Raw genomic sequence first — 14,092 nt, forward strand, 5'->3', positions numbered from 1 at the left:
AAGCCTAGTTTCCTAGGAGTTGCCTCTGGGTCGGTATAGCTTAGTGTTCAATCAATGATTATTCCAAGGTTGTGCTTATGCTCTGTTATGATCTGCATAATTTCTTCCAAATTCATTTGTTGAAACTTAATTGCCAGTGTGATAGTATTAAGAGGTGAGGCCTTTAGGAGGCGGTTAAATCATGAGTGCAGAGCCCTCATGAATGGGATTGGCAACCTTATAAAAGGGCTGGAGGGAACTAGTGTTCATTCCTTCTGCCCTTCCCTCCCTTCCACCATGTGAGGACATGGAGTCATCCCTTCTGGAGGATGCGGCAACAAGGCACCATCCTGGAAGCAGAGAACAGTCCTTGCCAGACACCGATCTGCTGGTGCCTTGACCTTGGGCTTCCCAGCCACCTGAACTGCAGGAAATAAAATTTCTCTTCTTTATGAATCACCTGTTCTCAGGCATTTTGTTTTTCTTTGTTTTGTTTTGCTTTGAGACACAGTCTCACTCTATTGCCCAGGCTGGAGTGCAGTGGCACCATCTTGGCTCCCTGCAACCTCTGCCTCCAGGGTTTAAGCCATTCTCCTGCCTCAGCCTTCTGAGTAGCTGGGAGTACAGGCATGTGCCACCACACTTAGCTAATTTTTGTAATTTTAGTAGAGACAAGGTTTCGTCATATTGGCCAGGCTGGTCTTGAACTACTGGCCTTAAGTGATGCACCTGCTTCAGCCTCCCAAAGTGCTTGAATTATAGGCATGGGCCACTGTGCCCAGCCGAAGCATTTTATTATAGCAGCACAAGTGGACTAAGACATGCTCCTTGAGTCAGTAAGGGTTCAAGCCTTAGCTGATGGATCTGAGTAGCTTTGGGGATGCTTTCAATTCTGCCACATGCTCTAGTAGGGACCAGTAGCTTTCAAATGCCTGCTTCAGTTGCTCATAGACTGGAGGACTTATCCCTGATTGTAAGGGATAAATATGATTTTAACAGGGTACTTTTTCCCTGTCCATTCCACTGGTTGCCTTTGTGAGACTTCTGGCTGATTTGCTGTTTTGTCTGTTGGTATTGGTTTCATGGAAATATTCGTCTTCTCTTTTTTTTTTTTTTTGAGACGGCGTCTCGCTCTGTGGCCCAGGCTGGAGTGCAGTGGCCGGATCTCAGCTCACTGCAAGCTCCGCCTCCCGGGTTCACGCCATTCTCCTGCCTCAGCCTCCTGAGTAGCTGGGACTACAGGCGCCCGCCACCTCGCCCGGCTAGTTTTTGTACTTTTTAGTAGAGACGGGGTTTCACCGTGTTAGCCAGGATGGTCTCGATCTCCTGACCTCGTGATCCGCCTGTCTCGGCCTCCCAAAGTGCTGGGATTACAGGCTTGAGCCACCATGCCCAGCCTCGTCTTCTCTTAATTGCCTGACACGAAAGTTGTTCTTGTTTTTCCCTACACCTTAAGGCATGGGTTCCTCCACACTCTGTTCCAAATAAAACCAGCCCCTCTCTAGAGCTGTGGAGTTATGAGTCCTCCAGTCCTGCCCTTCCCCTTGGGCAGAACCTCTGTGCATTGCACTAGAGATAGAGCTGGGGCAGGGATGGTGGCCCACATCTCCCAAAATGATGCCTCTACTCTGCAAATTGGAGCAGAAAGGGACTGTAGCTCTTGTCTTGTCTGATTGCCCTTCCCTATATGGAACCTCTTTCCTGTGAGTGGGATCTGGAGTGGGTGTTGCTACTGGGGCCACAGCGTTGCCTTGCCTGGGGTACAACCTCTACTCTGTGAATGGGAGCTGGGTGAGGGGAAGGGAGCCCCTATCTTCTTTGTAGTGGAATAGACCTTGTGTAACACAGAGCTGGTGGTGGGGGGTAGGGGGATGAGAGATGCTTGTGACCTTTCCCTCCACAGGTGAAACTGTAGTCCCAAAACTGGGATCTGTGGGTAAAGGGAGCACTCATCTTCTTGGCCACACTCTCCTGAGGTTACAGCTTCTGTAATATGGAGTTGGGAGGGTTGAGGTGGAGGGGTGAAAGCAGGTTCTAATTCAGGTGCCATAGACTTGTGCTGTTCTTACCAAGATGTATTAGGTTTTCTTAAATAAATGCCTTTTGATTTGCTTAGATTGACCTCCGAAAACTTTAAATGGCTGTGTTTAATACTTTTCACCAGTTAAATGACTGTTTACTGCAGAGAGGTCCACCAAGCTCCTCACACTGTTTTAGAAGTCCCATTCTGTCTCACTATTCTTGATGAAAGTACCATGATCCATCAAAATGACTTAACAGACAAAATGCAGCAAATGTAATATTCAGAAAGCCCATTTTCTGCAATCGTGTCCACGCTTCAGCTGTGCCTGCCGATGCAGGTCTGTGTTCCATTGGTGACTCATGCTCTCTTTCATCCTTGGAGGCTTGAAAGCCTTGGTTTAAGACCAGAGCAACCTAAGAGGAGTTGTCCTGAAACTGCCTATATGTGCACTCTTGCCTCTATAGCAACAGCCCCTTGCTTGCTCATGGATAAAACTGTCATAAGCTATAGTCACCGGTTGAGGACAAAACACCCATGGCCACCTTAAAGTCTTTCACATAGGACAGAGCTGAATATTCTCCTCCAGGTTTCAAGGCTAGAAGCCTTTAGCTACTCGATGATAGTCCAGCCCAAAGCCTATAGGTCCCAGCTTCAACAAGAGTCTCAGTCTGCTATAGTTTGAATGCTTTTATACCCTCCAAAACTCATGTGTTGGAAACTTTTGTGTGTGTGTGTGTGAGACGGAGTCTCGCTCTGTCACCAGGCTGGAATGCAGTGGCGCAATCTTGGCTCACTGAAACCTCCACCTCCCCGGTTCAAACGACTCTCCTGCCTCAGCCTCTTGAGTAGCTGGGACTACAGGCATGCGCCACCACACCCAGTTGTTTCTTGTATTTTTAGTAGAGACGGGGTTTCACCATGTTGGCTAGGATGGTCTTGAATTCTTGACCTCATGATCCACCCGCCTCGGCCTCCCAAAGTGCTGGGATAACAGGCATGAGATATCGCGCCCGGGCATGTGTTGGAAACTTAATCCTCACTACAACAGTATTGAGATGTGAGACCTGACTGGCAGTGTTTAGGTCATGAGGGCACCATCCTCATGAATGGATCAATGCTGCTATAAAAACAGGAGCTTGCAGGAGTTGGTTTTCTCTCTCTTGCTCTTCTGCCATGTGAGAAACAGCAATTCTCCCCTCCGAAGGATGCAGCATTAAACATGCCATCTCGGAATCAGAGAGGCCAGGCCCTCACCAGACACCAGATACCAGCACCTTTATCTTAGACTTCTCAGCCTCTAGAACTATGAAAGAATAAAATGTTGTCTTTATAAATTATCCAGTCTCAGATATTTTGTTATAGCAGCACAAAATGGACTAAGTCACAGTTACTTTATGAATTTTTACTTCCTCAAATTCTGGTGTTTTTAATTTTTATATTAATGTTCCCAGATGATATACAAAAACCGTTGAGATCCTAAGCTACTTTCATCAAAATACAGCTCTTTCCCACCTCAGCTGCTCCGTAATTTTTAAGGCAAGCAAACCCTGTCAGAGAGCTGGCCAGGGTTTCCCTTTGTCTTCTTTTAGGTATATTCCCATTAGTGTTGTTGAGATCATTTACTTGATCCTGAGGCCACAGTGTTTATCATCCCTGCAATGAAACAAACAGATCTCAGTAAGGATGTTGAAAAGATTATGCATTTCTGTGAGTTATAAAAAGCCTGTGAGCATTTCTATTCACAGGGGTCTCTCCTAGTAAATTCTGCAGTTGAAGATGTTTCTGACTGTATGAATTAAAACATACATTTTAAAAATTGCTGGCTGGCATGGTGGCTCATGCCTGTAATCCTAGCACTTTGAGAGGCTAAGGCAGGAGGATCACTTGAGTCTAGGAGTTTGAGACCAGCTTGGGTAACATGGTAAAGCTCTGTCTCTACTAAAAATACAAAAAATTAGCTGGGTGTGGTGGCACATGCCTGTAATCCCAGCTCCTTGGGAGGCTGAGGTTGGGGAATCACCTGAGCCTGGGAACTCAAGGCTGCAGTGAGCTGTGATTGCACCAGTACACTCCAGCCTGGGTGACAGGAGTGAGACCCTGTCTCAAAAAAAAAAAAAAAAAAAAAAGATTAAAAATTTGCTGGTGATTAGATGAGAAATAAAAAGATTCATTAGAAGTTTCTAATATTGCCCGTTGACTCTTGCTGAGAGATATTTGTCACAAGGCAGTTTTGTAATTGATAAAGTTAAAACCATTTTCAGAGGTAGTTGTAGGCCTTTATTTCTGTGTTGACTTTTCTAACAGTTGTGCTGTGATCATGTTTTCACTTATTCCTTCCCCACAGGTGAGGGTCACAAACTTTTGTGCCCAGAGCATGCTGCCAGCACACATTACCACTGCTTCCCCTTATTCTGATGGAAATGACTCTGTCTTTGCCTGCAATGTTGGTATTGACTTTTCATAACTTTCGTGTTGATTACTTTTATGTGTCAACTAGACTGGGCTAAGGGGTGCTCAGATAGCTGATAAAACATTATTTCTGGGTGCCATGGTTTAAATGTGTCCTCTCCAAAATTCAGGTGTTAGCCATGTGATAGTATTAAGAGGTGACTAGGTCATGATGGTTCCTCCCTCATGAATGGGGTTGAGGTCCTCATAAAAGAGCTTCATGCAGTGTTCAGCTACTTGCCCTTCCCCCTTCCACCATGTGAGGACACGGCATCCCTCCCCTCCAGAGGATGCAACTCTCACTAGACAACCAAACCTACCGGCACCTTTGATCTTGGATTTCTCAAACGTCCGAACTGTGAGCCGATACATTTCTGTCCTTTCTAAATGATCCAGTCTGTAGTATTATGTTATAGCAGCAAAAACAGACTAAGACACTAAGTGTGTCTGCGAAGGTGTTTCTGGAAGAGATTTGCATTTGAATTGCGGACTAAGTAAAGAAAAATGTCCTCCCCACTGTGGGCAGGCATCATCCAATCTACTAATGGCCTGAATAAAACAAAAAGGTAGAGGAAGAGATAATTTGCTCTCTGCTTGAACTGGGACATCCATCTTCTCCTGCCCTCCTGCTTCTCAGGCCTTTGGGTTTAGACTGAATTACACCAACTTTCTTGAGCCTCCACCTTGAAGATGGCAGATCATGGGACTTCTTAGCCTCCATAATTGCGTGAGCCAATTTCTCACAGTAAATCTCTTTCTATATATTTATATACATCTGATTGATTCTGTTTCTCTGAAGAATGCTGACTAATACAGCTTCTCATTGGAGGTAAGGGGGAAATGGTAACTGAAGTTCTTGATTGAAATCCTCCAGATTGAAGCCTTATACTTTTACCCAAACAGCCGGCAGGCATAGAAGTATTCTCTAGGCTGAACATCTTAGTGGTTACTATAGTTTTGGGAAGGCCTGTTGATTCTGCATTCAGAACAGTAAGGCTTCTTAGCAGCAACTCGAGTTTATATTAGAACACTAAATATAGATGCTCAACCACATAGCAGAAGAGAACACTGCCACGAAATAATCAGCATTTTATAACGGTATTTATTATTGTAGAGATTCAGTATTGCTTGTTCACAAAGTCATTCTTAACCACCTACAATCTGGTGAGACTGCCAGGCGTACAAGAGAAGCAGAGACAGAAGTGTTTAAAATCTGAAGTAGAGAAAAAATGGATACATATAAAACACATTATGATGAAAGACTATATATAATTATTAAATTATGAAGGTTCCTTCAAATGCAACAATACTGTGAAATAAATGATTTCTCATGCACTAAAGTTGCTAGAGGGAGTGATAGTTCAGAGTAACTCATGGATTCCCAGAAGCTCATCTAAGAGTTCTTTGCCTGCCTGGGAGTCCATCCACCCCAGATTAAGAAACTTTAAACTAGCTAGTATCTAGGACCCTTTGTAGCTCCAAAATACTCTGAGCTTGGGCTCCTAGGCTTAGTATCAACTTCAGCTCCTTCCTACTTTTGCAAGCATGTTCTCCACTTGCCTGCCTCATGGATCTCCTTCTTTTGCCAGGAAGACAACCCAGTGTGTTCAGTTTCACCCCCTTCCTTGCTCATACCATATTTCATCTGTTCAGTGGCTCAGAAAATATCTGTGGTGCAACCACGAAGCATGGGCTCCATGACACAGCAGGGAGGCACCCAGACAAAGCCTTGCTCTTGCGGATTGACACTCCATCTCCTAACAGAAATGGCTTTTCCTTTACTTCTTGGCTTCCCACTTATCCCCAACCTAGCTGACCATTTTCCCTGCTTCTAAAATTCTGCATTTCCTCAGATGACGCCTGAATGTTTGGCCTTCATTACGAGATGTTTCTGCAGTGGGTGAGCTTACCTGGGCTCAGTCATCGCTTCTCTACAGTTTGATGCCTGTCCTTCAGTGGAGGGATCCTGTCATGTTTCTTCTTTTTTTCTCTTTTCTTTTTTTTTTTTTGAGACAGAGTCTCACTCTATCGTCCAGGCTGCAGTGCAGTGGCACGATCTCAGCTCACTGTAAGCTCTGCCTCCCGGGTTCAAGAGATTCTCCTGCCTCAGCCTCCTGAGTAGCTGGGACCACAGGTGTGTGCCACCACACCCAGCTAATTTTTGTATTTTTAGTAGAGACAAGGTTTTGTCATGTTGGCCAAGCTGGTCTCAAACTCCTGGCTTCAAGCAGTCCACCTGCCTCGGCCTCCCAAAGTGCTGGGATTACAGGTGCGAGCCACCCTGCCCAGCCCTGTCATGTTTCTTTATCATCTCTAGGCACCTGTTAGATTTTGGTTTTGAAATTCTGTTTGACTGATTATCATATGTGTTATTCTGCCCTAAAACAGTGACTCCAGGCAGAACCTTAAGAAAATACTTTGCATTTGTATGGCTCTTTAATCATTTGTGTTAACATATTATTCTGAGACATTCTCATTATAGCCCTAGGATTTGATGAGCTAACTAGGTGTGGGCGTTATTTCCCATTTTGCATAAGGGAGGGTTGATCCCACAAGAGGTAATTTCAAGAATTTGTTCTCAGTCACAGATCACAGAAGTCACAAAGTAAGAATGGATCTGAGATTTACTGGGTCCTAGCCCTAGTGCCTAGTTCCTTCAACAAGACTCTAGGATTAGGAAACACCCTGCCATCAAGAGCAATCAGCATCTCAGGTTAGAACAGAGTTTGGCGTGCTGGGAATTCTATCACTTCGAATGGAGCGAGAGACATTCAGGCACTGTTGACTGGACTCTACAGATAACTTGCAGACTTCCATTTAATTTCAGTATCCTTCTCCACAAAATCAGTGACTAGATGCACAAATAGGGATTCTCTTTAATCCTTCATTTATAATTGCTGACAGACATTCCAGCTCCACTGCCAAGCTGTGTGGATTCCCACTTTTGGGGCCGGCTTTCTTTGTGACTTCGAGGAAGTCACCAAATTGACCCTTTTAGACCTAGACTTTCCTATGTGTAAAATGGGGGATAATTCCACTCTCTCTACTTATGCTTTAATAAATCATAGCTTCTAATATGGATGTGCTGGAATAATACATACTGACCTGAAAGGTTAAAAGAGCTCACTATATCCCCTGCTCTGAGAAGGTCATTCCACCAAGGTGTGGAGTGATTTTTTTGCTCTATAGTCTTATGGAAGACTTCTGTCTCATCTGTAAATTTTGTGCATATCATTTATAGCCTTATGCTGATCACAGCCTTGTTTCTCTTTCCTTATTGGATTATAATAATATATTTGCGTTGTCCACTGTTTTCAAAGTAGCGTCTTCCACATTGTTTCACATAATTCCTAAAATAACTCTTGTGACTTAGGCAAGTCAGGTGTCCAAATTTCCATTTTTCTCCCTAGCTTCTTCAACCCATCAGTACCAGCCCCCTCATGGAGCCTCACTTTACCACCTCCTTCAGGAAGTCTGCCCTGATTGGAGCCTGGGAGAGCACAACACTCTGCACAAAGGAAAGGCCTGAGAAACGCTAGAATAAATAGATGAATTTGTGAGCCCCCAGTAGCATCACTCTAACTTGGCAATGAAAAATAAAGGTTCTGACCTTTTTTGTTTTTCTGCTTTACCTGAGTGCAAAACACTAAAAGTTAGAAATGCAAGCATGGTGACATTTGGGGAATGGGCACCATAAAAACTCTTACCATGTTATAACCTCATTATTATATCAGCATCATTTTTTTTTTAACGCAAAAGGGAAAGAATGCACAACTGAAAAGCTTTTTATTTCTATTTAAAGCACAGATGCTTTTAAGCAGCACTTACTACATTTTTAAAATGTGTTGAGAGGATGGAAAGTTTGGAGAGCTGCAGACTGTTTTTCAACTTTGATATGGATGGACTATGTGGTACTCTCTGAGATTTTCCATGTTTGTTTGTTTTTTTTTTTCCCCAGGAGGTTAAAATGATACCTTTTTGTATAATGTGAAAGATGTGTTTGAGGGAACCTGGGGAGCAAAGGTAATTATTCTGATGATTCAGTCCAAAAACCATTCTGTCATGAAGGAGGAAAACAAAGTGTGTAGTTGGACCTGAGCTGTCCAGATTGCCAGTTGACATAACTCACATTCACAGAACACATTATTCCTTTGCTTGTTTCGCTAGAGCACCTTTCGGGTGCGTCTATTAGTTTGTTAAGACTGATAAGTAAATCAGCATCTTATAACCAAAGAATAGCAGAGATCTGAGAAGCTCTGCATCCCTGGAGTTGCTGGGTTTATAAAGCATTTCCACCTTCCAAGGGCATGCCCTAAACTAGTACTCAAGAGGAAGGGAGAAGAAAAGGAGCACCTGTGTGCGGAACATTGTGTTGGGTGATTTACAAGACTTTGTCCCTCTTTTTTTTTTTTTTTTGAGACGGAGTCTGGCTCTGTCGCCTGGGCTAGAGTGCAGTGGCCGGATCTCAGCTCACTGCAAGCTCCGCCCCCCGGGTTTACGCCATTCTCCTGCCTCAGCCTCCCGAGTAGCTAGGACTACAGGCGCCCGCCGCCTCGCCCGGCTAGTTTTTTGTATTTTTTAGTAGAGACGGGGTTTCACCGTGTTAGCCAGGGTGGTCTCGATCTCCTGACCTCGTGATCCGCCCGTCTCGGCCTCCCAAAGTGCTGGGATTACAGGCTTGAGCCACCGCGCCCGGCCTTGTCCCTCTTTTAATACTCACAACACCACTCTGAGATCAGAATTTACAGATGACAAGACTAGAGCTCTAATAGATTAAGGTGCTCACAAAGAGTGGGCCAACCTGAGATGAGAACCTCAGAAACTGCAAAGTCCCAATGTCCTTGAGCCATCGACTACAACTCCTCCTGCTTCTGGAGCATTCTAGGTGTGATTCAAGTTACTGCATTATTAGTCAGATCCATTATTGAGCACCCACAATGTGCAGGAATAATACCAGGAACTGAAGACACCAAGATGCATAAGGCAAGACCTCACCTGTTGAGGAATCGAGTATGGTACCAGGTGAGCCTGAAACACATCTTCACGACAGTAGCGTTGCTGCAGGACTGCAAAGGAGGAGCTGATCAGCAGTTTCCTAGAAAAGTTCTTAAGGGCCACAGCAGGAGGGAGAAATCTGAAACCCTGGGGTCACCTGGACCAGAGTCTCCTCTCTTCTGCACTAGATCACATGGTTATATGGAGAACTTCACCAGAAAGACCCTGGCATTCAATCACGGGAAGACTGGGCTCAAATCCTAGCTGTGGTATTTATAATGTGTGCTGCATGGCACAAGTTACTTAACCTCTCTGGGTCTTGGGGCTTGCTTTTGTAAAAATATTAGGATAAAAATGCCAGCTTTAGGGAATTGTTGTGAAGCAGAAATCTCAAGATGCTTTTTGTATTTTAGTCCTTGTCTGTCTTCTTTCCAGTCTGCAATATTGCTTCTTGCTGTGCACCAACCATTGTGAAGTTCTCTGTATAACCATGTAGCCTAGTGCAGAAGAGAAGAGACTCTGATTCAGGTGACCCTGGAGTTTTAGATGAAAATGTGCCAATTTGCATCTAAGGTCTTCCAGACAGAGCACCCTCTGAGGACATAATCTATGGGAAAGCAGGCCAATAATACTCACTACTTCAGGTGAAAAGAGACCAAGCCCAGGAGGCAGGCAGGCTGGGCACCATAAAATAAACTGGAGAAAGATCAGCACCAGGTTTTTGCCAGGATACTCAGGTGTAACACCTCAGTGACCTGGTGGAAAACAAAATGGGAATAACACTTGTCGAGGATAATATTTGGGTGCCAATAAAGAGGGGCAGATGATTAATATTAACATGCTGGGGCTGGGAAGACAGACAGAATATCTTAACTCCCCAGGAGGAAGGCTGGCCTTAGAATGGGTTACATTCCCCCAAAGCCCCAGGCTGCTAATGAGATAGATTACCCAGCTGCAGCTAATGAGAAAGGGGCTAATGAGTCTGCAGATCGCCTGTCTACTGGCCAGCCTTAGCTGTAGGTCACCAAGCAGGGAGATGGCTGCCCTTTTTTATAGAACCATTCATTTGAAATAATAGGTGTGATGGGGTGTTTGCTTCTTGGCTCCTTAATAGTGACACTGATTCCTTATCCTGGCCAGGCTGCCACAGGGAACAGTTCCCTAATTAATTGATTGGAAGGAGATGCCTCCTGGGAAGGCCACAGAGGATTTGTGGGTGGGACAGGGAGACATGGACAGAATGGGGCCCACTGAGAATACAGATATTCTCTAGGCTCTGCAGTGTGAACCCCGGATGAAGGGCACATCCTAGATTCCCAGATTTAGACAGATAGTGGGAGCAGGAGTATATGAATATCTGAATTTTTGCCATGCAAACAACAGTCTGGCTTTATAAGTGACCTTGACCACAATCATGGTTTTGTTTGTGGGTCCCCAATACCACCCTCAGGTTTAATTATTTGCTAGAAGCACTCACAGAGCTAAGCAAAGCTATTGTACTCATGGTTATTGTTTATTACACTGAAAGGATACAGATTAAAATCAGCAATGGAAAAAGGTGCATAGGGAAGAGCCCAGGAGAGACCAGGTGCCAGCTTCCTGTTGTGATCTCCCAGTGAAATTTTATGAACAGCACTTAATTCTCCCAGCAATGATGTGTGTATGTTAACTGGTGAAGCTCACTTGAGCCTTGGTGTCCAAGGTTTTGACTGGGGGTTGGTCATATAGGCATGGAATGTCCATGTGATTGATCCTACCTTAATCTCCAGCCCCCAGAGTTCAAACTGATACACAAGTGATCCTCCGACCTCAGCCCCCCAAGTGACTGGGAGTACAGCACGCACCACCATGTCCAGCTAATGAATCACATGGCCCAAGGCAATAAGTCACATAGTTAGCAGAAACTATCTCACCTGACCTCTCAGATGAACAAAGACACTCTCAATAGGCAGGACATTCCAAGGGCTTAGAAGTCCCCGGAGCCTGGGTCAAAGAATCAAACATTTCTCGGGAGCTTGCAGAGTTTGCACAGCTCAGACCCTCTGAGTTAATTCTTTACTGCATGATGGAAGAAATAGAAGAGTGGTAGTTCCTCTCCTTTCTAGAGCACAGGATTAGTTTGGCATGTGGCTTGAAATTTTAAAACATGTGTAAGCCACTTTTCTATTGGACTGAAATCTCACTGGCATGCCACATTTGGCAGGGCCTAAAGGTAGTGCTGTGAAGAGGCAAATGCATTGGAGTAGGGAGAAGAAATGTGAGTCACCTTGGAGCTGTATCTCAGCTGACTGTAGAACCACAGACAAGTCTCTCAGCCTCCTTGGTTCCAGTTTTATCCCATCATACATGACTGGCAACATTTAATCTACTTCCTGTGAACAACATCTACCCTTTTGGGGAGTATCAAATTAAATAATAAATACGAAATCAACTTGAAATTTGATCACAATACACAAATGAGATATTAAAATAGCAGCTTGCTGTTCAATAGCTTTTACGGGAAGAAATACCACACGATTCCTGACTGAGAATATCGGTTGGGGGCAGTGGTAATTTTTAATTTGACTTTTTAGGTGCAGTGTTATCACTATTCTTGAAATATTGATTTGAAAACCTCAAAGAAGGCCGGGCACAGTGGCTCAAGCCTGTAATCCCAGCACTTTGGGAGGCCGAGGCGGGTGGATCACGAGGTCAGGAGATCGAGACCATCCTGGCTAACATGGTGAAACCCCGTCTCTACTAAAAATACAAAAAACTAGCCGGGCGTGGTGGCGGGCGCCTGTAGTCCCAGCTACTCGGAGGCTGAGGCAGGAGAATGGCGTGAACCTGGGAGGCGGAGCTTGCAGTGAGCCGAGATCGCGCCACTGCACTCCAGCCTGGGTGACACAGCGCGAGACTCCGTCTCAAAAAAAAAAAAAAAAAAAAAGAAAACCTCAAAGAAGATTAAAAATGTTGTTAAAATCCCTAAAGGTTGGAGACAGAGGGCCTATTAATGCTACCCATCATATTTATTGGTTATATGACAAGCCCCCTTATCCAGGGGGCACCTGCATCTGCACTGGTTCAAACAGTTCTCTTTTGAAATTGTTATAGCGAGTTGGTCAGCATTATTCTTCCACCTGAGAGGTCTGGAAGGGGCTGCTGCATATGGCCATGCCTATTGTGAACTGCACTATTCGCATAGACTATGACATGAATCACACTCCTTAGAGCTGTGCAATGTGGAAACCCTCATTCTGGGAAGGATCAAAAAGAATATATGTAGGATTTTAAAATGTTTAACCAAGCAGTGCTAAAATCAGATTTTTGTAGTTAAGGTCATTTTTGGATTCCCCTATGTCCAACGAGTGTGAAAAGCAGTTGACTACAAATCATTTGCTTTATTTATTTATTTATTTATTATTATACTTTAAGTTCCAGGGTACGTGTGCACAATGTGCAGGTTTGTTACATAGGTATACATGTGCCATGTTGGTGTGCTGCACCCATTAACTCGTCATTTACATTAGGTATATCTCCCAATGCTATCCCTCCCCCCTCCCCCCTCCCCCCACGCCACAACAGGCCCCAGTGTGTGATGTTCCCCTTCCTGTGTCCAAGTGTTCTCATTGTTCAATTCCCACCTATGAGTGAGAACATGTGGTGTTTGATTTTCTGTTCTTGTGATAGTTTGCTGAGAATGATGGTTTTCAGCTGCATCCATGTCCCTACAAAGGACATGAACTCATCCTTTTTTATGGCTGCATAGTATTCCATGGTGTATATGTGCCACGTTTTCTTAATCCAGTCTGTCACTGATGGACATTTGGGTTGGTTGCAAGTCTTTGCTATTGTGAATAGTGCTGCATTAAACATACGTGTGCATGTGTCTTTATAGCAGCATGATTTATAATCCTTTGGGTATATATCCTGTAATGGGATGGATGGGTCATATGGTATTTCTAGTTCTAGATCCTTGAGGAATTGCCACACTGTCTTCCATAATGGTTGAACTAGTTTGCAATCCCACCAACAGTGTAAAAGTGTTCCTATTTCTCCACATCCTCTCCAGCACCTGTTGTTTCCTGACTTTTTAATGATCCCCATCCTAACTGGCGTGAGATGGTATCTCATTGTGGTTTTGATTTGCATTTCTCTGATGGCCAGTGATGATGAGCATTTTTTCATGTGCCTGTTGGCTGCTATTTCTTTATTTATTTTGAGACAGGGTCTCGCTTTGTCATCCAGGCTGGAGTGCAGTGGTGCAATCTTGGCTCATTGCAGCATCAACCTCCTGGTCTCAATCGATCCTCTGACCTTAGCCCCACAAATAGCTGGGAGTACAGGCACGTGCCACCATGCCCAGCTAATTTTTGCATTTTTATTAGATACAGGGTTTCACCATGTTGTCCAGGCTGGTCTGGAACTCCTGCGCTCAAACGATCCATCCCCGTTGGCCTCCCAAAGTGCTGGGATTACAGGTGTGAGCCACCGCGCCTGGCCCAAGTCATTTGCTTTAGATAAAAGTTACTGATCATCTTCCTGTGGAATTATTTTCTGTATCAATAATAGTCTCTTTGACATAGACGGGTGGAAAGACTGTGACGCTTGATGTTTAGAACTTCAAACACAATGGCCTCAAATGAAAGATATGCTTAAGCAGGTGGC

This window comes from Macaca mulatta, chromosome X (genome assembly GCF_049350105.2).
Source record: "Macaca mulatta isolate MMU2019108-1 chromosome X, T2T-MMU8v2.0, whole genome shotgun sequence".
Lineage (NCBI taxonomy): Eukaryota > Metazoa > Chordata > Mammalia > Primates > Cercopithecidae > Macaca > Macaca mulatta.